Here is a 26,314-nt window from a genome sequence, read left to right as displayed (position 1 = left end):
CCTTCTTGTAATTTAATTTTGCCTCGACTAGCAATCTAGCTTTAATCTCTGTATTCCATAATCCGGTGAGCAGCTGTTCACACAGATTTTCTTCGAGGTTTTGGCCAAAATTGCAGTCGGTCGCTAAATGTTTTAACTGTTGGAGAAATTCTAGAATGGATTCGCCAGACTTTTGTTTCCGCTGACGAAATATTTCTCGCTCCAGGTATACTGAACGTTGTGGTTCCAAGTGGGTTTTTACTATTTCTACCAATTCTTCAAATGTTTTATCTTCCGGTTTCTTAGGTGCACACAAATCACACATTAAGTTATACGTGCGTTCCCCAACTAATGTCACCAACGTGGCAACTTTATGTGTACTTTTAATTTCATTGAGAAACATAAATTGTTCCACCCGGCGAACATATAACGACCACTTCCCGGAAAACAAATCGAACGGTTCAATTTTTCCAACAGGCATTTTTAAATACAAACTTATTTTGCACGCGTAATTACAAATCCCGACTCGTCGCCAATGTAGTATACGTCAATTAAACACAGCGGTCGGTTGCTAACTGATTTATTTATCCACCCTCACTTATCATACACTACAAAAGTATCCTTAGAGATTGAAAATATAGTTTTAAAAAATAATTAAGAAGTTTAAGTAGAAAATTCTGAAAATGTAGAAGTAATTAACTCAAAAATATAAATACTACTACTATTTCCATTCATATTTTTGAGTTCTACCACTTCAGCATTTTTCTGAATTTTCCATTTAAGCTACTCCCAGTTTGAATCAAATTCCCTTCAACAATTACTTATATCAAGTAGACCACCAGAGTAGATTATAGGCACTTTTGAAACGTCCAGACAGTGTGGTGACTGAACCACCAGTTCGGAAGGCGAATTCTACCGATACTCCCCCATCCGCGCAATTTTCGTAAAAAGGGGTACAAAGTTTTTGCTCACGTATTAATATATAGAAGATATATCTATGACGTTTTTGAGATATAGTATGTCAATGTTCCGTTGGAAGTAAAGAATATTGAACTCCAAAGTATTATCTAATGTTTGTTTAAATTATAATTCACATGTTTGTTTATCAGTTACGACCTCAACGATATAAAATGCAAATGCTTTCAATACTTTCAAACTGTTTTCTCTTTAAAGGCAACAGACATTTTAGTGGATTAGCAAAGTTATTTCACTTTGTCTTCTTTCGTCAATTTATTTATCTGCCGATAACTCTGTAACTGGGTGGTTTGAAATAATATAATAATATTAAAAATATCTTACTGTAGTATCGGTAACATAAATAATGATACTTCAAGAATACGTCAGTGTTGCCATCTCTAAAAAAATCACAATACTAGGTAATATAGATAAAACATGCATCGAAACCGATTTCATGCCGTTTCTTACAGATTCTTCCACACTTATGTTTTTAAAAACCTCCCTTATTATGCAAAAGTAACCGTAACTACTTCTTCATTTAATTGCTGATTTAACTAAAAACTACTAACCGAGGTTATACACAGAATAAACCAGTCAATGTAAGTACTAAGTAATAATATGGAAGACTTATGAAGCAAGATAGATCTTGGGCAATAATTAAGAAAGTTAATGTTGCTTGTTGGCCTTCAGATGTGGACATTTCTTTTTATTTAATCATGCTATTTTGTAAGGTAGGTACCATTCAACCAAAAAATCTCCTGGATTTAATGTTCAAGCGACGCTTTAGTATTTATTCGTCGTTATTGAGCTTTGTCGTCCGCCCGTCCGTGTGTCTTTTTTTCACTAAGTTTCATATGTCTAGGGAACATACAGGATGTCCCATAAATAAATAATCAAACTTAAATTTTTCATTATACTTAATCGTATATTCATTTAAAAAAAAACACGTAGCGTCACCAAGTTTTTCTGTTTTTTATATTAAAGCAACGAACTAAACTGTTAGGGGAATGGCAGCAGTGGCGTGCACTTGCACAAAAGCACTGTTTACCCTAAAATATATGTATAACTCGTATAAGAGGAGGATTTTTGCCGTTTTATGCAATTTTCCTGCTGTATGCATACCCTGGTAAGAAACCCAGTGCACGCCACTGAATGGCTGCTATAATAAATCCGTACCCCTAATCGGATTCTACACGACTTCGTACCGGAACTGTAAGTCGCTTAGTCGGTAGAATGGTAATGAGCCACGACAGAAGCCTCCAGACCAGTGAAAGGAAAAGATCATACACCCCTTATATACTACGTTTTAGATATTATTGTACTACGAATGTTTTCATTGTGTGGCCTATAACACGTAGCAATATTTGCTAAACACTTGCGAATGACTGTCTTGTGCTAATATTTAATCAATTGCATATAATATGTAGTTACCAGTATATTCCAAAAGTAAAACTGAAGTTACTGAAGTCATCATCATCATCATCATATCAACCCATCATCTACTTACTACAGGGCACGGGTCTCCTCCCACAGTGAGAAGAGGTTAAGGCCGTAGTCCACCACGCTGGTCCAGTGCGGATTGGTGGTCTCTACACAACTTTGAGAACATTACGGAGAACTTTCAGGCATGCAGGTTTCCTTACGACGTTTTCCTTCACCGTTGAAGCAAATGATATTTTAATTGCTTAAAACGCACATAACTTGGGAAAGTTAGAGGTGCGTGCTGGGATTCGAACTCGGCCCCCCGAAAGTGAAGTCTAACTCCTACCCACTGAGCTAGTATAAATTGTAAAAAAGTTACCATAAATATATATATATACGTGCAGTGTGGTGACGGTAGATCAGAATAAAGTTGCCACCACCACAGCGTTTCAAGCGGGCGGCTATTACCATCTACTGCGATCACCAAATCGTCTGCCCACCTGTTAGGGGTATTTCAATTATACCTATACCCCTAATCGATTTTTTAGCGACATCGCACCGAAACGCTACATCGATTTCTCTAGCCTACCACCAGTTAAGAGCTAGTGAAAATTTATAATACTAGCGTACCAAGCCCCATTCGCCGGGCTAGATTTCGCTTTATTTTATTTAAACAATAAAACTTACATCATAAAATTTTTAATTTAAGTCTCATAATATTATATTAAATCATTTATTTCTCTCCGTATTCATTCTCTTCTATTCTCTTCTCGAGCGGGTGAAGATCATTATCTACACCCAATGTACACCCAACAATAGAATATCATCATAACAAAAGCTGTATTTGACAGTTAAAAAATAGGAGTGCTCCGATTCGCACCAAACTTTACAGGATTACTCGCCAGGGCAATCCGGTGATTCCCTGAAAGTTTCATTGAAATCGGTCCAGCCGTTTCGGAGCCTATACGGAACATGCCCACACAGTTTCTCTTTTATGTATATAGATAGATATATTTATTTTTTATGTATTTTAAATGTATTAATTTTTTTTTTTGGCCATTCCCTCACACGTTTTTCTAGCATGTCCGAAGGCTGGATGGTAGCTTTAGCATTGAGTCTCCCTTTTGTAAACCGGATCGAACCCAGGTCCTCCAACTAAAACCACAGCGCTCACCGTTGCCCAGTGAGGTCGTCTACTACTGAGTACTGATGCAGTCTACCATGGAAACCTGCTTAGAACTTGTCACTCGACTGGTTTGTAGTTTAATAATGAAAATGGAATGCACTAAACCTTGAGCATTTATGAGTTTCTCCTGGCAGATATTAGACATTGAATACTGAATTTACTGCTGCGCAGACTAAAACTGAAAACCCTAATTCATCCAGATGTCCTAAAGGTAGTGACCGATTTGATTTCTACATGAAATAGAGTTTCTTATGGGTATAATTTGGACGCAGTTTAGCAGAAAGACTCAACTTACAGAATGGTCACTTTTGAATTTAATTTTGATTATGACAGCACAGCAATACAACTCGGCGGCAGAAATAATTACTTCTACTGACATTACAGTTTTTTTGAACCATCGCCTAACAGAAGAACACGTAGCACGTCATGCAAGTAATACGTCACGCAAGCTTCCACTGTGTCCACCAACCTGAGGCGTAGGTATTAAGCCACACGTGTATTTAATTACACCGGCAGCCATGCCCTTCAGACAGCACAGTAATGCTACTCGACAGCAGAAATACGCATGGCGATAGTACCCGAGTATACGAACTCCTTTCGAGATTTGTCGCAAAAAACTTTCCTATTACTATTTCATTGCAGTTATATTACAGAAGGTTGACAGCAACCTTTACATGTGACTCATCCCATACAATGTTGAAGATTACGCTATTGCGTACAGCGGTGAAGCATTAACAAAATAGTGAATTCCGTGCACTATGATTAGGACAGAAATCAAACAGTAAACGCGGGAATCGTGGAGTTGTGTGGTTGTGGGGCATTTGTGTGTATAAATTTATGTATAAGTATTTAGTTATTCGTATGTATTAATTTTATATTTTGTACTACCTGCAGTTAGTTCTTCTCTTTTTTTTCTTAATTAAGGTAGCCTGGCAGAGATCGCATCTAAGAAATATTTGTTCCTTTAGAAACAGAGAAGACACGTTTTGAAGAGATGTCATCTCTTGTTTCAAAACGTGCATTTTTTTAATTCCTCTACAAGTTAGCCCTTGACTGCAATCACCTGGTGGTAAGTGATGATGCAGTCTAAGCAGGCTAACCAGTTAGGGAGTATAGTAGTCATACCCCTAATCGGTTTCTATGCGACATCGCACAGGGACTTTAAATTGCTTAGCGGCTCGTATTTTTCGGTAGGGTGGTGACTAGCCACGGCCAAAGCCTCCTATCACACCGGACCAGAAGAAAATCAGAAATAATTTATTTCCAAAATGCCCCTGCCGGGAATCGAACCTGGGACCTCCTGCTTAAATTCACAGCGCTCACCGTTGCGCCATGGAGGTCAGCAAAAGTCTATTATCGTTCAAACATGATTTACTGTACTTACTAGGAAGAGAAAGACGTCTGAACACATTACGATGTATTTTATACTGCTTCAGCGCCGAAAGTAAGATAGGATTAGCCTTAATGAAACGGTAAGGTAAAATCCGCGCCATGGCAGTAACATTACAATGGTTATTGACCTTCTTTGCGATGGAGGTTGTACTTCAAATAATACATTTAATACACTTGTGTATTATATGTTTTCGAAGTGAAAACTTCTTTAGGCGCATTGAAGACTCCTTGGGTGAACACAAATCATTTAACTCGAGTCATCGTCACCGAACACTTTTCATGAGCTACAATATGTATACTAGCTGTTGCCCGCGACTTCGTTTGCGTTTGGTTTTGTTTTTTGATGTGGCATTCAATTTAGTTGTAGTTCTAAAAAACATTAAAGTATTCAGTATCGCTAAGCCTTAAATGAGGGGTTTGCTGCTGTCCGCTGAGGAGTTCTTTCCTCTATATCCAACCACATTCATCAGATCTACACAGTTTGGGCAAAATAAAACACGTATTTATAACCTCTATAGTACTAAAATAATTATTTAAATCGGTTATAATTTGTCAGAGTTATGGTGAAAAATCGTCAAACACTTTCATCGCTTCTCCCAAAGGAACCGAGCTTAATGTCGTGATAGAAATTATAGATATTACTTCTAACACTTCCAAGAATATGTGTACAAAGTTTCATGAGGATCGGTTAAGCAGTTTTTGCGTGAAAGCGTAACAAACAAATTTACATTGACATTTATAATATTAGTAGGGAAGTAGGGATATACTCGTATATGTATAGTGTGAAATTTTTGGGGAAATTAAAGCGTGAAAAATGCGTCATCGTGACCGCACGCATCCCATGAGCTATATGTGTACTGCGTACACAACGTGTAACCGAATTACGAAATAAATTTGAAGGATGCATAAGTAGATTTCATAAGGAATCGCCCTGTAAAAAGATTGAATCAAAATAATTTATTTTTCTATACAAACTAGGTTTTCGGTTTCACAGATAAGCCTCAGAAACAGTACATAATGTACCTCTAAAGCCTGTGATGTATTATTTCGGTTTTCATTTACACGTTGTATATGTATCTACATAGATATACCTCCGTGCTTTATTATTATACATTATGTATACCTATATTCAAAGGCATTAAAAACTCGACGATTAAATTCACAAGTTATTAGGTTAATATATGTTTTTAATTGTTTGCGTTTGCGAGTGTTATAGACCAATTTCAACTTTAATACTTTATCATAAACACTCTTTTTTTAACCTCAAATAATAATCTAAATCTTCTGTTTTTATAAAAAAAAATTATATGTGTTTTTACAAACAAGAGTTTAAAAAATAAATAATAAATGCTCATATTATGAAAATTAAGCTTAATTTGCTATACTTCGCGAACAGCAGGAGAATCTGTATGGTGTAATCTATAATTTCTTCAATCCTTATACTCCACACCAAACAGATCTTCGGCAATGTACCCTCCACGCATGTTTCGCTCCGAAACCGGAGCATCTTCAGGAGATGTTGTAGGAGATGTACTTTACAATGAATATCCAATATCTAAAAACTCGACGATACAATTCACAAGTAAATTAGTTTTCATTTCTATCGACAGTCACCAAAGAAGTTCTCGATTTTTTTTTTATACTTAGTAAAAGTTTTTTTATAGTACTAGCAGATGGCCCACCTGATGGTAACTGAAAAACTGATTTTCACGCAATCGTCGTACTATAATACTATCGGAAGGAAGTACCGTTTATGCATAAAGATAAGAAGGAAAGCGACTTATAAACGAAACCCACGTTATTAATTGTTTCGTCACAGTTCCGTGTATTGCATACATCGTGAATAAGTAAAGCATTGCTTATGCAGTTTCATATCAAAGCGTTATTCCCAACGTGTAAGGGTAATTTATGTACACTAATATAGAAAAGGAAAGATTATTTGTTTGTTTGTACCGAATAGGCCGTGTTTTAACAATTGCTTTCATCATCATCAGCATCATATCAACCCATTACCGGCCCACTACAGGGCACGGTTCTCCTCCCACAATGAGAAGGGGTTAAGGCCGTAGTCCACCACGTTGGCCCAGTGGGGATTGGTGGACTTCACACCGCTTTTAGAACATTATGGAGAACTCTCAGATATGCGGGTTTCGTCGCGATGTAATCCTTCACCGTTGAAGCAAGTGATATTTTAATTACTTAAAATGCAAATAATTTAACTTGAAAAAGTTAGAGGTGAAAAAGCTGGGATTCAAACTCGCTCCCCGCAAAGTGAAGTCAAAGTCCCACCCACTGAGCTATCACCGCTTCATCAATAGTAAGTCTTCGGCTTCCCCTTGGGAGGGACCGAGTTCGACAGACTTCTAACTTTGAGTTACGTGGGATATGTGATCAATTAAATATCACTTGTTAAAAATATTGATAAAAAGTATGTATCTACTACATGAATAAAGTACTCATTATTACCCACAAAAAAAAATAACTAATAAGCGATAATGGCAGCTTTAAGAGGTGGCCAACATTGCGTTACGACCTTTAGTTCACGCGCGAGAAACCGCGGGGAATGGCTGTTTCATGATATTCGTCATCATTCATGGTATATGCACAATGTATCTTTATATGTATTTCCTTGTTATTATATTAGGAGGAATTTAAACACCTGAGACTTATGCATCCCATGCACGTAACGGCGCGGCGACTAGTATGAGATTTCACGTCTTAATGTTGGCGTAGTTTGGATATTAGAAAACAGGATTAAATAATTTGAGACTCTAAAACGAGTCACATTAGTTCAATTTTGGTTTGACGTTACAGTGCTTCGATATTCGAAATGGAATCTACGATGGCGTGCATGCAAATTTTATACTAATATTTTATTACTGGAAAACGGATCCCTTCGTTATTTTCATTTGTTATCAAATATTTGACTTATATATGGCAGGGCTTCTCACCCTGAGGCGCCATAGAAAGTATAGAGATGCGCCGAGAGGAGCCTTCTATACTTAACAACAAAATTACTATGTGCAGCGGTGTCGCGGATTGTCCCACGCTTTGATAACATTGTAGAGATCAGTTAGCTGAGCCATCGCATTTATGGGCTAGTTTCATAATGAGGATCTTGATTTTTGGTGCCGATCTGCCTAGCTGACCAGTGTCTATCTATCTATTTCAACTAGCTAGGTTAATGCTAGGGCGACGGGAGAAATTGTAAACTGGTAAGTGCGCCGAGAGCTTAAAACGGTTGGGAACCCCTGATCTAAGGAATACATAGGACGAAACAAGGGATTCGTATAGTGGATCCAATCACAATAAGGTGTATATATTATGACCTATGAATATTCCCCAATATTTTGTGACAAATATAGTTTATAAGTTTAAAAATTTGAGTGTTGAAAAATAATTATAATATTATTACTTAAATATGAAGTGGTAATATAATAGTAATTTTATGAAGTGAAGAAGTACATAATTTAACTTTTGATAACTGTAACGTAACAAAATGTTGAATTGAATAAAAAAAATGAACACACGACAATACACATATAAACGTTTAGCCCCAATATAAGAATAGCTTGTGTTATGGATACGAAAGCTTTCAATATACAGACAAACACCCAGAAACCGAAAAATATTCATGCACTAGCACAAACATTTAAAAGTTGTGGAAATCGAACCCACAGCCTTGGACTCAGAAAGCAGGTTCGCTGCCCACTGCGCCAATCGGCCAAATTGTGTTTGATAGAACATTTTCAAGAAATAATTAAAATTACATTTGTTTCCCAGCCAATGTTCATATGATTTTGCCGGTGGGTATTCTGATATAAATACCATTGCATTTTAGATCTACTTCAGTCTTGTATGAGACTCAGACGATGCAAAGATACCTTATAGTGGCTTTATCGCGAAGCTTCCAACACATTTCTGATGTCATACTTTCGATTTCACACATAGTACCTAAACATGTTTGCGTAGTACTAAAACCTAACTAAAACTTCAGACCGCGTGCGGGAGATATAGTTGACACATTGGTCTTCTATTATTTTCAAACTACGTACGTATCACACGTTATCAATCGAACGCAAATATTGTTTATACATTCTTTTCGCTACGGTCGCCTGCACAGCATATATCTACTTGAATATCTACGCGCTCATGTAGCCCTGAACAAAACAAAGCAAAACTTTAGGTAGAACGTAAATTTGTATACAGGAGCTATATATATATCATTATACTGCATACTAATAACTAAAACAGACTCACGCCAACCTTATTTGAAAAAATAACATCTTAACTTTTCAGTCCTATGTGAATGTGTGCTGTCTATGAACAGTGGCGTGCACAGAAATTTGGACCAGGGTAAGCATAAAGAAGTAAAACGGCAAAATCCTCCCCCTTTGCCAGTTATATGAAAATGTTAGGGTATGCGGTGCTTTAGTGCATGTATGAAGTGCACGCCACTGTCTTTGAAAACTACACATTTTTGAACACCCCCCCAAATGCCCCCTGTTAAAAGTTAGCGCTCTACAAGCCAAGTCTATACGCAATGTAATAAAAATAATTAACCATCTGCCACATTTCATTGGGAGCAAAGAAAATTAAAATGAATTAAATAAAATATTTAAAAAATACTTCATTGTGCAATGCTTTCTTTGCGTTTCGTTCAGTAAATGATTATTTTGATACTGAGCATCCCCAATAGAATCGATAACTACCCTTTACCCTACTATATAATATTCTACTTGTGTTTTAGAAATTCGTTGAATTATTTAATTTTATAAAAGGCTGCTCCCAAAATGGCTGTACATACGTTACATTATATAATTAAATTTATTTTAAATCTTGCGTTATAAATTAAAATTTAAGGGTTCTTAAAACGCGAGCGGCACATTTCCAACGGCAGGGTTAATTTTAGCCTTCGCCTGCTGTCAGTTTTAGAGTTTTTGTATAATGGTTGATATTGAATGATAGCCTAGTTAAAACTTCGCCCGCTTTTATGGGGGACTTCAACTCCAATCAAAGGTGGGTAGGTGGGTGCCGGGGAACTAGCAGTTACCAGAGTTCTTGGTCCGCGTTTTTTTTAATGGTTTTTTACAAATCCTGCGGGAACCGTTTATTTTCTTGAGATAAAAAGTCTTTGTTACTCTCCATTCTTTCAACTAACTCTATACTAAAATCAAGTTAATTATTTGCTTAGTTACGTCGTGAATTAAGGACAGTCAAACAAACACACGTTCGCATTTATAATATTAGTTATTGTGGTTTACCTTCCAATCCCTAGAAAACTTGGAATCAAAAGTGATAACACTCTTTTATGAAAATATTACGTTGTTCAATAACATCAAAAAACAGTAACATAGGAAGGTGAAATAATATAAATATGGATAGGTACGTAGACTATATAAAAGTTTAGAAAGTTCAGCTCGTATTTGCTACTGGTATAGATATCAAATGAGGAATATCATTTACACAAATTACTTAGGTCTTCTTTTTTAGCAATGCGACACCTGCTTCTCAGGTCCGGGTATCGATGTCAGTGAAATTGTTTGTCTTAAGGTGATGAGTGCTACTGAATGAGGTCGAAAGAACTTTTAACTGTACTCTATTTTTTAGAAAAAATTGTTGAAAGAAATAAAAACAAATTAAATAAAAAAAATTACTAAAAAAACGACTTTGCTAAACAACTAAAAGGCAAGCTTAGAATACTGAGGCTATATTTTTATAAAAAAAGGGGTAAAAGGCTTATTTTTATCTTTATGTTTGTTTGTTATGTATATGTTCGGCTCAACGACGACACCCATCACGATGAAACCTGCGCCCTGGAGATGGACACAGGATTTCTACCCCGACTTATGCCTTCATCATATCAACACATTATAGGCCCACTACAGGGCACGGGATTCCTCCCACAATGAGAAGGGTTTAAGGCCGTAATCCACCACGCTGGTCCAGTGCGGATTGGTGGACTCCACACGCTTTTGAGAACAGTATGGAGAACTCTCAGGCATGCAGGTTTCCTCGCGATGTTTTCCTTCACCGCTGAAGCAAGTGATATTTTAATTGCTTAAAACGCAATGTGCGTTAGAAAAGTTAAGAGGTTCGTTCTGGGATTCGAACTCGGCCTCCCGAAAATGAAGTCGCCGTCCTACCCACTGGGCTATCACCGCTTCACTTATGCCTTACCATCATATAACTACTATGTACATATTCTTTATAAAATGTTCGATCATCAAAGTGCCATCTATGTGCCCATTTGAATAAAGAAATATTTGACTTTGACTTAGCGAAATTTCACATGGGGGCAGCTTCAATCTAAGAAATATAGAAAACATAGAATTCCTGCAGGATAAAAAGATACTGAAACAAAGCAAGGCGCGGTTAAAAGCTAATCTCTACTAATATTATAAATTTGTTTGTTTCGCTTTCACGCGAAAACTACTTAACCGATCATCATAAAACTTTGTACACATATACTTGGAGGTATTAGAAGTAACATAGGATACTTTATATCCCGATATTAAGTTTAGTTCTTTTGGGAGAGGGGATCAAAGTGTTTGACGGTTTTACACCAACTACAAACAAAATTTCTTAAAAGACCACACCAGTTTTTTTTTATAAGAATTGACTACCTAAAAATGAACTTCACCTGCCACATTGAATGTCACAAAACAAACGCAGACGAAGTCGCGGGCAACAGCTAATAAAACTATTAAATGTTATAAAATAACTGTCCCTAGGCTACCTACGTGCACTAAAACTTATCATCTGACGTGTAAACTCAAAGCATTGTTACTGAGGTACTTATAACCTGTTAATAATCAACCATACCTAAACAACAATGCCATAAAACTGTTATTAGTCAAGGTAAGCCAATGTTAAGAAAATATTATTTGTTGATAGTATTTCTTAAAACCATATTTTTCACAATGATTAAGGAATTTTTATTATTAATTGCTGGAATGGCGACCTCGCACCGGTAAACGCAGCGTTGGTAGACCCCCGACACAAGACCGAGATTTAGAACTCCCTACAAACAGTGGCGTGCATAGAGGGTATGCACAGGGTATGCAGATGATACAAAATGAAGAAAATCTCCAGTACGAGTTATAAATACTTAAGGGTAGGGTTTTTATAACTCCTGCAATGCCTATACTTGAGTTTTTTCTCGTACTGGAGATTGTCTTCATTTTATATCGTTTGCATACCATGTGCATACCCTATATGCACGCCACTGCCTAGAAAATACCTATGCCCAGTAGTGGACGTCCATTGGTTGACATGATGATGACCATTATTAATTCCTTACATATAGCGCTGAAACGTAGACGCTTACAAACGGGTGAATTTAAATCCGCTCAAAGAACTAAGGATGTCAATATACTCTGATCCACCGCGTCGCATCGTCCGCCCGCGTTACTAATTCGTTTTCACTAAACGCTCTTATGAGTTTTTCCTTTGCCACAGCTCCTAAGGGCGTGGCGTAATCTCAATGTTTAATAAAAAAATAAAAATTGTTTTTCTTTTCATAATATATTAATGCTAATATAAAGCACCTCACCAAACTCAGATCAGTGGATCTTATAATAATAGGAGAGGACTTGTTTGATAAAATAGACCATTGGTTAACTAGTTACGACGAAACATGGTTCCTTAAAGAAGTCCATGACAAAAATAAGATTGACGTTTCATGCAATTGTTATAGGAAATTTTCCAATACATTTCAGTAGATATTATATCTTACTATTTTAAATCAGACCTTCATTAAAAGCAGTACATTCTTTTTTTTTTTTTTTTTACCACGAAAACCGACTTTTTCTAATGTAAACCATGTCTGCTGAAAGGTGTTGGGGCTTGGGGTAGCTCGTACTGTACTGGTTGTATAATCAGTTATGTCATTACATATTAAATTATAAGTCTCAATGTTTAGATAGCTTTATTTATAGTTTAAGAAAAATAAACAGCTACGTGTTTATTGTATTTTTATTACTGGCAGATAAATTGAATCTTAAACTTTACCTTCATTCATATAAGTTAACGAAACTGTACATTTAATAAGATCACGTATTTATTTAATGTTAGCGAGAGATTTAAAAATAGAAACGCGAACAATTATTATAATTAAAAAGCTTTACTGAGCACACGCTAACGTTGCACAACTATTAAAACAAACGGATGAAAAAAAAACATCTTATAATATATAATAAATAACTAAAATAAATAACATTAAAAAGTTTACTTACAATATCCAAAAGAAAACAGAAACGCGAAACCAAAACGTCAATGCAGGAATACTGGCACAAAAACACTTCACAAGTTATAAAACAGCAATAAAGTAATTGACTTAAATAAAAATCTAAAACGTAAGAAACATAAAATTAAATCAGAGTAATTAAAATGAAAATATGAAATTAAATTTATATTCCGGTAATAAAATATTTAATTAAAATGTTAAAAGACGAGCGTTCTGCGCAACGGCTCGTCGGTTTATGATAACAGCGCATCCAGCCGGTTTCAATTATACCACCGTGCGTTTACCAGTCAAGAAGTCAGGTGTAGGCACATGTACCACGGACCACGCGAAGCGCATACCACTTATTAGACTCGACAAAGAAAGAGATGGCCGTTAGGATTACTGAGCATGACTTGCTAAATTAAATAACTATTTTTTCAATAAAAACTGCAGTACTTACTGATATTATCAGTCTCCGTGTTGAAATTAGCTGCATAATGGACACGTGAATGACAGAGCAATTTTTATAAACTTAGAATAACAATAGGCATAATCAGATTTACAAGTATCTGTCTAGACTGTGTTAATTTAGGTCAGGTTGGTTGGTTGGTCCGAAATTCTATTATCGGTTTACAAAAGTTATATTATTTTTATAAGTTTTTTTAAAGAATGAGAAACATTTGCAGCATGAGAAAGATATATTCATGCACAATTTAAAATTTAGTTATCGTTGCTTTATACATTTTTAGAAATACTTTAAAGCAGTTCAGAAAATCCCGCCAGTAAATATATGATAATCTTTTATATACAAAATTCTTGTCTTATATTTATATTTCTTGTGTGCGTGTTTATGTCACTGAAATTCTCCTAAACGGCTGGACCGATTTGAATGATTTTTTGGTATGCGTTTGGGTGGCTTCCTGGATGGTTTAGATTCACAAATCAGCCCGATAGATGGCGCTGGGGTCCGCTAGTAATGTAGTAAATTAATGCGAGAATATAAATGCAATGCTATAATTAAATGCTCGACATTAACTTGTAATAATCTGTCCCTCTCTCCGCTTTGGCACGGACGTGTGCAAGACGCGCAGACCACACAGCGCATAGGCGCATAAGGCATGTGTACATGAAAGATAATAGAGCCTGAGCAATTCATACGTTAACCTCAAGTGCGGTTTAGTTTCGGCAATGAACTAGATTAGATAATACAACTACATTACTTACAAGTGCTACAAAATGTGTAACTAGGTACAAAGCGACGTTACGTAAGGTCATTGTTTTACTTTTTGCCGGCACTTCTCAGTAGGCACAGTAGAATCTGCATTCAGAACCGGCGGTGGAGTGACAACAAAGGGTAGTTCTCAAGTGACCTTCTGTGTTTTTTAACATATGAACAAGATCGTCGTATTCATCTGAAACTTTGTTTTTTACTATGAGAGGTCTCAGGTTCGATCCCGAAAGCGGTCTTATTGGGATGCAGGCTTCCCCGACAAAGGCATGCTAAGCCCACTTATCCCTTAAAAAAGTTAACCCGCTACTATCGTAGACTCCGTCATGCGTCAACCTACCTGAAGATGAGAATTACGGTTGTACGAGAGCCATGGTGATATGCTCGACCCTAAAAATAGGAACATCTACCTCAGAGCGGGTTTGCGCTCGGGGAACCGAAGTCATAAGTACCGTTCATCTTTGGCAGTTGTATATATGGTCATATTTTATGGTGTCATCTGGTCAGTTAATATGGGGACCGCCACTCGGTAAAGGGCTGTAATGGCTGTCGCACGCCGCATGTGCGGAATCTACGAAATCTCGAAAATATCCACGGAATAGATCCAGCGCTCAATATACCTATAACATGGCGAGACATCGAAGATGCAAAGACTAAGCCCCCACGCGCGCCGGCGACATTTTCACTGACATCGACGCGAAACTACAAACCAGCAGTCTCAAAGTCAATGATGTCGGGCATTAGACCGTAAAAATAGGCTAAAACAACTAATACCTGGGCGACCAGAAATGTAATAAAAGTGTGGAAAATATTAAATATCTGCCGGTCGGTCAGTTAATAAAAAACTTGTGCTTCATATAGGAGGTGTCTGCGCTCGGGCGTAAATCACATGTCGCTTAGCTCCATTGAACACCCATAGCTTTCTTTTCCTTCGACTCATTAGAAAGACATATCACTCTGGTTATCATTACCGAAGTGTACGTTTTCCAATTCAATTCCTGCTCGCGATATATTTTCCACCAGCTTCAGATATGTAAGTTCGAAAGTTTATCAAAAGTAATTATTTTTGCAATCACTATTAAATTTTTAGAACTGTAATTACTGAAAATAATAAAAATGGGGGGAAAAAATTAAGATCTGCTCGCTCCGTCATTTATTAATATAAAAAAAAAAATCTGGCTACTACTTTACGCCTCACTTGGGCGGTTCCTTAGCTGGGGCGTAAAGTACCTTTCTTTTCAGACTCATTAAAGAAAATAATATCACTCTGGCTGTCATAACCGAAGTGCTGGTTCTTCAATTCAATTATTGCACGTCAAGTGTTTTTTCCAGCAGCCTCAGAGATGTTAGTTCGAAAGTTTATCAACAATAAAAAATATTATTGCAATCATTATCAACTTTTTAGCACTGTAATTAGGGAATATAATAAAAATGGTTACAATTATAAAATCCTTATCGTATGGATTTTCCTTGATTCGTCACGCTACTCGTCGTCACGAGTTCTGGATATACAAGGTGAATGACAAACTCACACTGCATTGTGGCATAAAGTGGATAAGAACAGAGAAGCGTAATCGTCATTATATAAACTCATTACCGGCCCACTAGAGGGCACAGGCAAGGCACAATGAGAAGGGTTTAGGCCGTAGTCCACCACGCTAGCACAGTGCGGATTGGTGGACTCCACCGGCTTTGAGAACATTATGGAGAACTCTCAGGCACACAGGTTTCCTTCACCGTATTTATATATATATATATCTATGTTTATGTATGTCTATTTATTTTTGAATATATATGTATATTTAATTGCACTATCCCGCTCTCTTGCAGCTTTTCCTTCTGCCAGAGGTTGCCTGTAAGAGATTGCTTGCAGCAATAAGGCCGCCTTTGCATGCCTACAATTCTTGTTCTTTTGCTTATTCTATATTTTATGTATATTTTTAAGTTTGTGAGCAATAAAGTATTTCTTCTTTTTCTTCTTCAAATTAAAAACTCGCATAACCATGGAAAGTCAAAGGTGCGTGCCGGGATTTGAACTCGGTTCTCCCGAAAGGGAGGCCGAATTTTACCGCTAAGCTATCACCGCTTTTATCGATCATATACCGACTGGTTATAAGGTCGATAAGGTGACATCGCAGGGTGCCGCTGGAAATAAAAGGCAGAATACCATAATATACATAAATAGCCTATATTCAATTAGGAGTGGAACCTCTTTAAGTAAGAATTATAATTTTTTTTTATTTTAAATTCAAAATCCTTTTTTTGTTAATCTCTAACAAAAGGTATTTGAATACATTCAATTTCCTGTCATTGCGAAAAGTGCGAAGTCATTTAACCATGGTTCGAGAAAATGACGTCACACTCCTATATGAATCCATTCATAACAGTGTTCCGTCATGTCACAGACAGATAAGTGATCGTTTAAAATTTCTCGATAACATTATTGCTATTAAAATAAGATTACGCAATAGTTGTTATCTTTCTGCATATCCTATGACGAACTCCGGCGTACGGTAGCGTGGTGGTATAACAGAGTGGTACTAGGTTCGATTCCCAGGGCATTGTCGCCATTTCAGCACCTTCGTCGTTGGGTTGTCCCAATTTAGGCGAGGCCTTTAGTCCAGCAGTAGACTATTATAAGCTATTAATTATGACAAATACATAAATAGATAAATATACTACGACAATACACACATCGCCATCTAGCCACAAAGTAGATTGTGTTATGGGTACTAAGATAGCTGATGAATATTTTTATGAATATAATACACATAAATACTTATAATATACAGATAAACACCCAGACACTGAAAAACATTAATGGTCATCACACAAGCATTTTCCAGTTGTGGGAATCGAACCCACGGCCTTGGACTCAGAAAGCAGGGTCGCTGTCCACTGCGCCAATCGGCTTTCTATAAATTAAGAGTATCAACAGTAACCTAAAGCTTAAGAAGAATACTCAGTCAAAATCCTCAATCCTGAATCCTCAATCCTTAATGGCCTTACTTAGCCTATTGTTTTATAATGAAATTAAGATAACAAATTAATTATTTTTCATTTTTTCTTTGCGAATCAAATATCATTAAATTTAAAAAAAAAAACATTTCTTTTGACACCGTTTTAATTGTTAGTTTTAATTTTTAATTATTAGCTTATAAGTATTAGTTAGTCATGGGAGTGGAACGATACAATCATTGTTCTTCTAATAAGAATGAACTGCTTAAACCGTGACGATGCCAAAATCTTAGGGTCAAAAGCCCCAAACATATCAGAATAGGTTAAGAAAACTTAGATAACTGTAAGATTATTCGATAACTGCTTTTTTTATTATAATTAACTTTGCGATTGCGCTTATCTCAATTAAAACATGTGCATATGTTGTATTCGCTTTTATTAAAAAAAAAAAAACTGGTACGTCGTGGTAAGATAAGGCGCTTTTATCCGGTTTTCATTTGTGTTGTATTGAAGCCTATCACAATTGATGAAACTGACCTAATTATTTATGGATGATCTAAATCCGAGCCGTGCAGTGTGGTGACGGCAGTCCAAAATACAGTTGTCACCAACCTTCCCGCGAGTATAACGCGACTAAATCATTTATGTTGTATTGAAGCCTATCCGAGGGGGGAACTAGATCAAATAGTTCTTGAGCACACTCTCCGACTTAAAAATCACCCCAATTATGCCTATCTAAAAAACCACGTCAATCTGAAACTGCGTTGCGCTGATTTTGAAAGGCAAATGGAGAAAAAATAGCGATGCTATCCTGTAGAAGCTGTTTGCTTTTCCGAGATAAAAAGAAGCCTATGAGCTATGCCAGACTATATTGTAGGTATCTCTGTCAAATTTTAGCCAAATCGGTTCATTCGTTGTGGCATTAAAGCGTAACAAACATCCATCCATCCATACAACTATTCTCACAAACTTTCGCATTTATAATATAAGTAGGAAGGTACGCATGCATTCGATCGTTGTCCCATATGCCTTGCAACTTGATGTTATCTGTGAAAAATTATGTCCTTGATCTCCGACAATATTCATCAGATCTACATTAAAATTAGACAATATATGCTTGGCTTGACACTGTCAAATAAAAAAAAAAATTTTAAAGTCGTTACAAATTTAACGGAGATATGAAGTAAGTGATAAAAATTTTCATCCCATATCCCGGAGGAATTTTATTGTATATCGGGATAAAAAGTATCCTATATATTGACCCGGGATATCAGCTACCACTATACCAAATTTTATTTAAATCCGTTCAGTAGTTTTCACGTGATGCCCAAAAACGATTTTGGAGTATCGACCCCCGGTCAAACTTTTCAAAATATACTAAATGTACAGAAATCTTCCAGTTATAGTTTTATTACAAATATAGATAGTCTGTTGATGATGATGATCTAAATCCTCCTGAATCTGGGGATCAACTATATCAACTAGCGAACATTAATATTTGAGTAGAAGTATTTAGTACTATTTGTGACAGTGCTCATCCGGGAAGGAGATACCACTGCCACGCTTTTTCTGACGCCAATCGCCATTGCTGAGTAACGGTTTGAAGGGCGTGGTTGCCGGTGTAATTACAGGCACATGTATTTAAGGACACAAGGTGGCACTTTGCACGACGTGTTCTTTGTATGCCCTTCAAAGTTTTGCTATGTCTATAGGCGATGGTGGGCCAACTGCATAGTCCGTTTATTACTTGTATACTTCTTACTTGCTAATAAATTGTTTTTTGTAAGTAAACCAGGATTTATCGAAGGTTGAGGACCCCTGGCGCTAGTGGCGTGCATAAAGGGTATGCACAGGGTATGCGGATGATATAAAATGAAGAAAATCGGCAGTACGAGTTGTAAATACTCATGGGTAGGCTTTCTATAACTCTTACAATGCCTATCCATAAGTTTTTTATAACTCTTACTGGAGATTTTCTTCATTTTTATAATCTGCATACCCTGTGCAAACCCTATATGCACGCCACTGCCTGGCGCAGGGTAAACGCTGTGGTCTTGTATGTCGGATGCCCCGGTTTCCATCGTTTGGAAGTTTATTATTTTTAAATTTATTTGGTCTGGTCTGGAACGAAGCTTCACCTGATGTAAGCTACGACCCTACAGGCGGTAAACTGATGAGTAGGTTCGTATAACTGCCATTTTTTTAAGCATTTATGACTTTGAACTTGACTTTGGTAGAGTCAATACAAACAGACAGACTTGACGTTTCAAAAGTGCTTATATTAGGCCTACTTGAAATAAATGAATTTTGAATTTTTAAAATTTTGATTTTTTATTTTTATTTTGAATGAAATCATTGTGAGGAACCCTGGATTCCTGAGGGTTCTTCATAATGTTCTCAAAGGTGTGTGAAATCTATCAAGCCACACTTGGCCAGCATAACGGAGTACGGCCTCAACCCTTCTTATTCTGAGAACAGACCATGTAGTGGGCCGGTGATGAGTTTATATTGATGATGATAACTGCCATACTTTTAACATATAATCCCGCTACCATCTTATACTTACACTTACAATCAGGTGAGATTGCAGTGAAGGGTTAACTTATAACGGAATTAAAAATGCAAGTACCTATTTTACTGCACTACTCTTCGCTTATTAACGTGCCGATGAAAGTTTATCACTGCTTCTTGTTAATCGCAGTGCTAATCAGAAATTCTATTAACCTGAGAGGTTTTTTTTTATCATTGCAGACAAAGAAGTTGGCATTTTACTTCGACGATACAGATTTTAATAATCGAAAACGTCTCCTCAATGGCGAGCGACCAAATTTTGTACTAAGGCTACTGTATTCTGATCTCACGTCACCACACGGCAAACTTAAACTTAAATTTATGTGAGGAATTTATAGTTCTTTTTTTTATAAATTTTTAGTAGTGTTTTTTTTAATATAATTTAACATTGTTGAAAATTTAAATAAAAACTTAGTCATTTCGCACCACTTATCTTGCCTTGCTTTCTGCCTCGAGGAGATCGCGATGTAGAGCAATAAGGCCGCCAAATTATGTCCTTTATCTAACGCACTCTATTTTCTTTTTTTCTGTTAATCATTTATTCGATTGACGCAGTGGGCAGCGACCCTGCTTTCTGAGTCCAAGGCCGTGGGTCGATTCCCACAACTGGAAAATGTGTGTGTGATGAACAGGAATGTTTTTCAGGTGTTTATATGTATTTTATAAGTATTTTTTATTCAAAAAAAATTATTCATCAGTCGTCTTAGCACCCATGACAGATGGCGATGTGGGTGGTATTGGATTGGATGGATTGTCGTGGTATGTTTAATTTATTCATGTATACGAAATCACAGACAGCCACTTCAATTTTATTACTTTGCATAGGTATATAAATGTTGTAGATTAATCATTTACAATGACGATGACTAGTCAAGTTTGTAGTAGTGGTTTATAATTGAAGCAATTTGCTTGATGAATGGCATGAATTCTAGGCTCTACTGAGATTTTCTTAACGTATAGATGCGTTACAAACGAACTGTAACAGTAAAAATAAAGTAACTGCCGAAATTTCACGGTTCGCGGTACTGGAAAGATAGATAGATGAACTCTTTATTGGATTCATTTAAGAGACAAAAATAGGAGAACTAATGCGCAAATGGCAAATCAAAACTGGCGGAGTGGTACTAGTGAGGATTTTCCCGCGACTTCGCTTTCGGTTCATCCTACTAACATTATAAGCGTTTTGACGGCCTCCCTGGCGCAACGGTGAGCGCTATGATTTTAAGTAGGAGGTCCCGTGTTTATATTCTTTATTTTGTTTATAGTCTTTGTCGGTCAGACCAGAGGTCTGACCGACAAAGACGTGCCGCTAAGCGATTTATTGATCCGGTGCGATGTCACGTAGGAACGGATTAGAGGGATAGACTATTATACTCCCCAATAGATTAGCCCGCTACCATCTTAGCAAGCTTCATCACTTACCTACAGGTGAGATTGTTGAGCTTACATGTAGTGGAATACAAAATAAAAGGGTAACAGTTTATGAGGATGTATTGGTGTAAGGATTGGTGTTAGTTACTCTTTCACACAAAAAAACTGACGCTAAAAAAACTTTTGTCTTTTGTTTTCCTTATCCTAAGGTTGCCTGGAAGAGATCGCTACAAAGCGATAAGGCCGCATTTTGTATCCTTCTTCTGTCTGTGTTTTTTTTGATTCTTCTTCTGTATTTTTATGTGTGTGCAAATAAAGAGTATAAATAAATAAAATAAATAATTTCACGTCGATGAGATATAACTATAGTTATAGTTTAACATAGCAAACTTCCTCGAAATTCGATTTTTACTATCTTCGCCCCGCGGTTTTCCCCGCAATGAACAAGTCTGTACATTCTAGACGTCATTTGTAAACGTATCACTGCACCCAGTTTTTTTGTATAATCCCCTTGGAGCCGCTCGCTGTCCCGGGATTAGAAGTCCTACGTCTGACCCAGTTATAGTACGTACCAAGTTAGGACATGCGTTGTTTTAATTGATATTTAATAGGTTATCCCGTCTATTTATAAAACGTCCTAGAGCCTGTATGCCATACATTGTGTTTAAAAATAAACTAGAATATGACGTAACATTCTGCAAAACTATCTAGTTGTATCAAAACGAAGTACTAACGTGAGCGGGCGACATATGAAGGATAGCAAACTAAAGTTCGTATAGAAAATTTAGGTATCAGAATTTTAAGAACCCGGTCGGAAGTGACATGTGTAAGAAATGCAAAATAGACTAATGCCCGTTGGCACTTACTAAACTTTACACTCGTGGAATGTTGCTAGCTCACAAACTTTTTCCCATTTTCACATTTTATGGTAAACGTTTAGAACATTAATTAATCCTCTACTTCTTCTTCTTTCTCCTGGCTCGTATCCCAATTCATTTGGGGTCAGCCCTCCTAGTACTCCTGCGCCTGCGTTGTGGGATGTCACTTGTGTTGTGTTGCTCGCGACTACTTCGTTTTTAATTGTTCTTAGCCAGGTTATTGGTGGTCGTCCACGGCCTCTTTTTCCGTCCTCTATATTCATGACTTTTTTGGTCATATAGTCATCATCTCGCCTCATCACATCACCGTACCAGCGTAAGCGGCTTTCGGTAAGTTTTTCATGTATTTTAGCGACTTTATAGGTACCACGGATATATTCGTTGTTAAATTTGTCCATTTTTGAAAGTCGCCCAGATCAGCGTAACATCTTCATCTCTGTGGTCTGGAGTTTCTGTTCATCCATCTTAGAACATTAATTACTGTCATGCTAAATAGTATGAACTGACTAATCGTTTGTTTGAGAAACACTACTAAATTTGAGTGGTTTTTGACGCTGCAATATTAGTCGTGTACACGGGTTCTGTATGTTCTTAATTCTGTGATATTTACATAAGTCATCATCATCACCATCAACAGCCTATTACAGTCCACTGCTAGACTAAAGGCCTCTCCCAACGAGAGGATTTGCCCATAATCACCACGCACGCATGGTAGTAGTAGCACTGAGGACGCTGCTGCCCGCTCTCCGATATATTCCCTTAGTCGCCTCGTACATACATAAGTATCTTGTCCTAATTTTGTATTACTGAAAACCCGTTCTATCTCCCCCCCCTCCTTAACCCCTTAAATAAATAGAGGCAAAAAGTTGCGTGTACCTTGTTATGAAAATATTATAGGTTTGTTGTATTTTCGTAACTAGGTTTTTGAACTCCATGTATATTCTGCAAGTTGTACTGTAGTAAAATATCTTTATCACAATGTTTTCATTCATCACTTTCATAATATTAATACATTAAGTGGGTAAATAATGTACCACAACGCCAAATAAAGCATTAAAATATAATAATAGATAATAAATTGTTTTGGTCTTGGGATGAAACTTTTTATTTTTAAAATTCGAATCGAAATTGCATTTTCTTTTTTTTAGGCTTCTTTTTTTTACGGCCTAAACCCTTCTCATTCTGAGACGAGATCCGTGCCCTATAGTGGGGTCGGTAATAGGTTGACCTAATCTAATGATGACTCGAACAAGTTAGCCCGCTACAGTTTTAGACTGCACCATCACTACCACTAGTTTAGGGCTACTTTGTAGTGGAGAAAACAAAGTAGCTACCTAAATATTAATTCAGGTAGGTACTTTGTTTTTCTAAAGTTTCTAAATATTAATATATATTTATTTAAACTGCTGAGTATTTAGGTGATATCCTAGCGGTTAGGACTTCGGCTCCCGGTCCGAGTTCGAACCGTAGCATGCATCTCTAACTTTTGTTGTGTAATGTGCGTTTTAAGTCATTTAAATATCACTTACATTAACGGTGAAAGACAACATCGTGAGAAAACCTGCATACCTGAGAAATATAAAACACTAGCGTACCCAGCCCGCTTCGGCGGGCTAGATTTTGCTTTATTTTATATAAACAATAAACTTACATCATTAAATTTTTAATTTAAGTCTCATAACATATTAAATCATTTATTTCTCTCCGTATTCTATTCTCTTCTCGAGCGGGTGAAGATCATTAGCCATGTACACCCAACAATAGAATATAATTTAAAAATTATAGTATATAAAAGCTGTATTTGACAGTTTGACAGTTCAAAAATAGGAGTGAGCGTTCGTCACCAAACTTTACAGGATTACTCGCCAGTTCAATCCGGAGATTCCCTGAAAGTTTCATTGAAATCGGTCCAGCCGTTTCGGAGCCTATACGGAACATACCCACACACTTTCTCTTTTATATATATAGATTCTCAAAGGCGTGTGAGCCCACCAATCCGCACTTGGCAAGCTTCGCGGAATACGGTCTAAGCTCTTGTGGGAGTCTTGTGCCCTGTAGCCGGCCGGTAATGGGTTGATATAAAGATCTCATTCTGTTAAACGAAGTCTCGGATAGGTACTAACTTACTTAATATAAGATAATGAGAGCGATATCTCATTGCCCTTGACACTTCGGTGTAGCTGACATCTTTTGTAGTTTGAAGACGTTTCAAGAGGTTGATAACACGAGTGACACCAGCGTGACAGTTTAAAACACTAGACATATAGGAGCCGGGGTGGGAGCAGGCCGGGGAGAATCAGTTTCCACTCCTTAGCGACTGTTTCAGATGTTTGTATCCTTCTGACATGTGTGTTTCCTGCCACATGAGGATCTTCAAGGCGCGCTCGCCCAACCTAGATCTCATAGTTTTCCATCAGGCATGATAGTCGTCAAGCACTAACCTATGAATACATTAATATATGTTGTACGTACAAAGTCCTGATAACAAGCTTGTAAATAGTTCAAGACATAAAAAGCGGGACTGGGAACGTTTATTCGACGGTGAAATTATAAGCCCTTTAAACAGTAACGAACCGAAAGGATCCCGAACGGGATTCTGTTACGCTAAATCTCTAATGGATGTTCGTCCTTCTGTCTGTATACCGTATGGGGCCTATGGTTATTTTTCAGCTTTATCGAAGCAATGAGTTTCAAATTCACTCCGATTGCAATAAAATATTTATAATAAATAAAATATTGCGTTTTATATTAATACAATAAATAATCAAAATAAGAGTTCCGTACTTAAATTAGAATTCTCCAAATAGTTATTCATGCCTGCCAACCTGTTTTGATATGGGGTCTACATTGTCATTTATTGGGATAAATGACACTGTCTTTGCGCGTGTTACAATTAGTTTAAAATACCTTAATAAGATATCTAAAATAGTTAACTAACTTTATTTTGTTGTATATTACAGCTTTGTATGTATAATGTTACATTTTATGATACAGCGCAGCGAGACCGCCCCGGCTCCAGTGTGTTTTAACTTTACACAATGTTTTACATTTCAGTTTTTTATGATTCGTTTAGCTTTTTTTATATAAATATTATTAGGGTGCCACAGTTGCAACAGCACTAATCAGTCGATTCCGGAGCCGGTAACTTTCCTACACCGGTCCCCTGTCCTAGTTAACCGGTGGAATGAAGTATTCACGGGAAACGTTGGTGAAAATACACATTGTGGGTAGACGGGTCTTGTGTCGTTAGGTTAAAAGCCCACGAACACGCATACAGGAGAGGTACCCAACAATATGACATTAATGCGGCTCCAATGATGATGACGATATAAGTTTTTTGCACGCCTCATAAGCGAAGCGTTGAGGTTGTGCTCTACTCTCGACATTTCAAAAAAAGCAGTTTTCTCGAAACTTAAATTGATTTTTTGTTATTTATATTGCACTTACAGGTTAATTTGAGTACACTAATATCACGTCAAATAATTTGTCAGGCACATAAAATACATTTCAATAACATTTTTTTTGTTTAACATAGTAAATAATAACATTAAACATAATCTTTTCTGGACGTCCGTGTATGGACGGGTGTATGTGGCATCAAAATTGGTCGAAAAAATGATCGTATCGGAATATTTTTTTTTTAATTATCTAAAGTAACACACGACATAATTTCTTAGTTAATATGAGCGTTCAATTCACTGTCGTTAGATTTCCATGTAATTATTCTAGCTAATATTAATTGTAACTTTCAATGTGCAATCATTATGACATTCCCGTGTCTTGTTTACAAAAAATGAATAATAATTAATATAAAAAAAATTTGTAATGAGCATTGAAAGTTTCAGTTAAAAAAAAAACAATTTTATTGTGAAAAAAGGAGATTATGAGGCGTGCACTTTTGGATTTTCCAAATTTTTTAAGTTATACTTGTTTTGGCGCGTTAGGGAAAAATGGTGAGATTAAATTTTTACGATGCGCGCGCACACCGTCACGAAAAACCGACACCCTGGAGGGTAGCTATAGTCAACATTTTAGTTTTCAAAAAAAGGTTTGACAGTGTACCTACACTTTCAATTGTCAAAGTGTGCAGGCTCATTCCAAAATCAGAAAATTTGAATGTGAGTTAAACTTGTTTGTACGATAAT

General features: G+C 36.7%; 1 protein-coding gene across 2 annotated transcripts in view; it reads right to left on the bottom strand.

The window, feature by feature from the left end:
• LOC120625950 (cystinosin homolog) overlaps positions 1-26,314 on the bottom strand; it is a 79,218-nt gene that overhangs the window by 45,105 nt on the left and 7,799 nt on the right. The window contains exon 1 of one of the 2 annotated variants that reach the window (XM_039893229.1): positions 13,174-13,321. The exons of the other annotated variant lie outside the window; for it this stretch is intronic. The gene's annotated coding sequence lies outside the window, so the exon portion shown is untranslated. Of the gene's footprint in view, positions 1-13,173; positions 13,322-26,314 lie in introns of those variants that run through there. 2 annotated transcript variants of the gene reach the window in all.

The sequence above is a fragment of the Pararge aegeria genome, chromosome 8 (assembly GCF_905163445.1).
Source record: "Pararge aegeria chromosome 8, ilParAegt1.1, whole genome shotgun sequence".
In the NCBI taxonomy this organism is placed as follows: domain Eukaryota; kingdom Metazoa; phylum Arthropoda; class Insecta; order Lepidoptera; family Nymphalidae; genus Pararge; species Pararge aegeria.
Note: the sequence above shows the minus strand (reverse complement) of the source record. Positions and strands in the feature narration are given on the sequence as shown.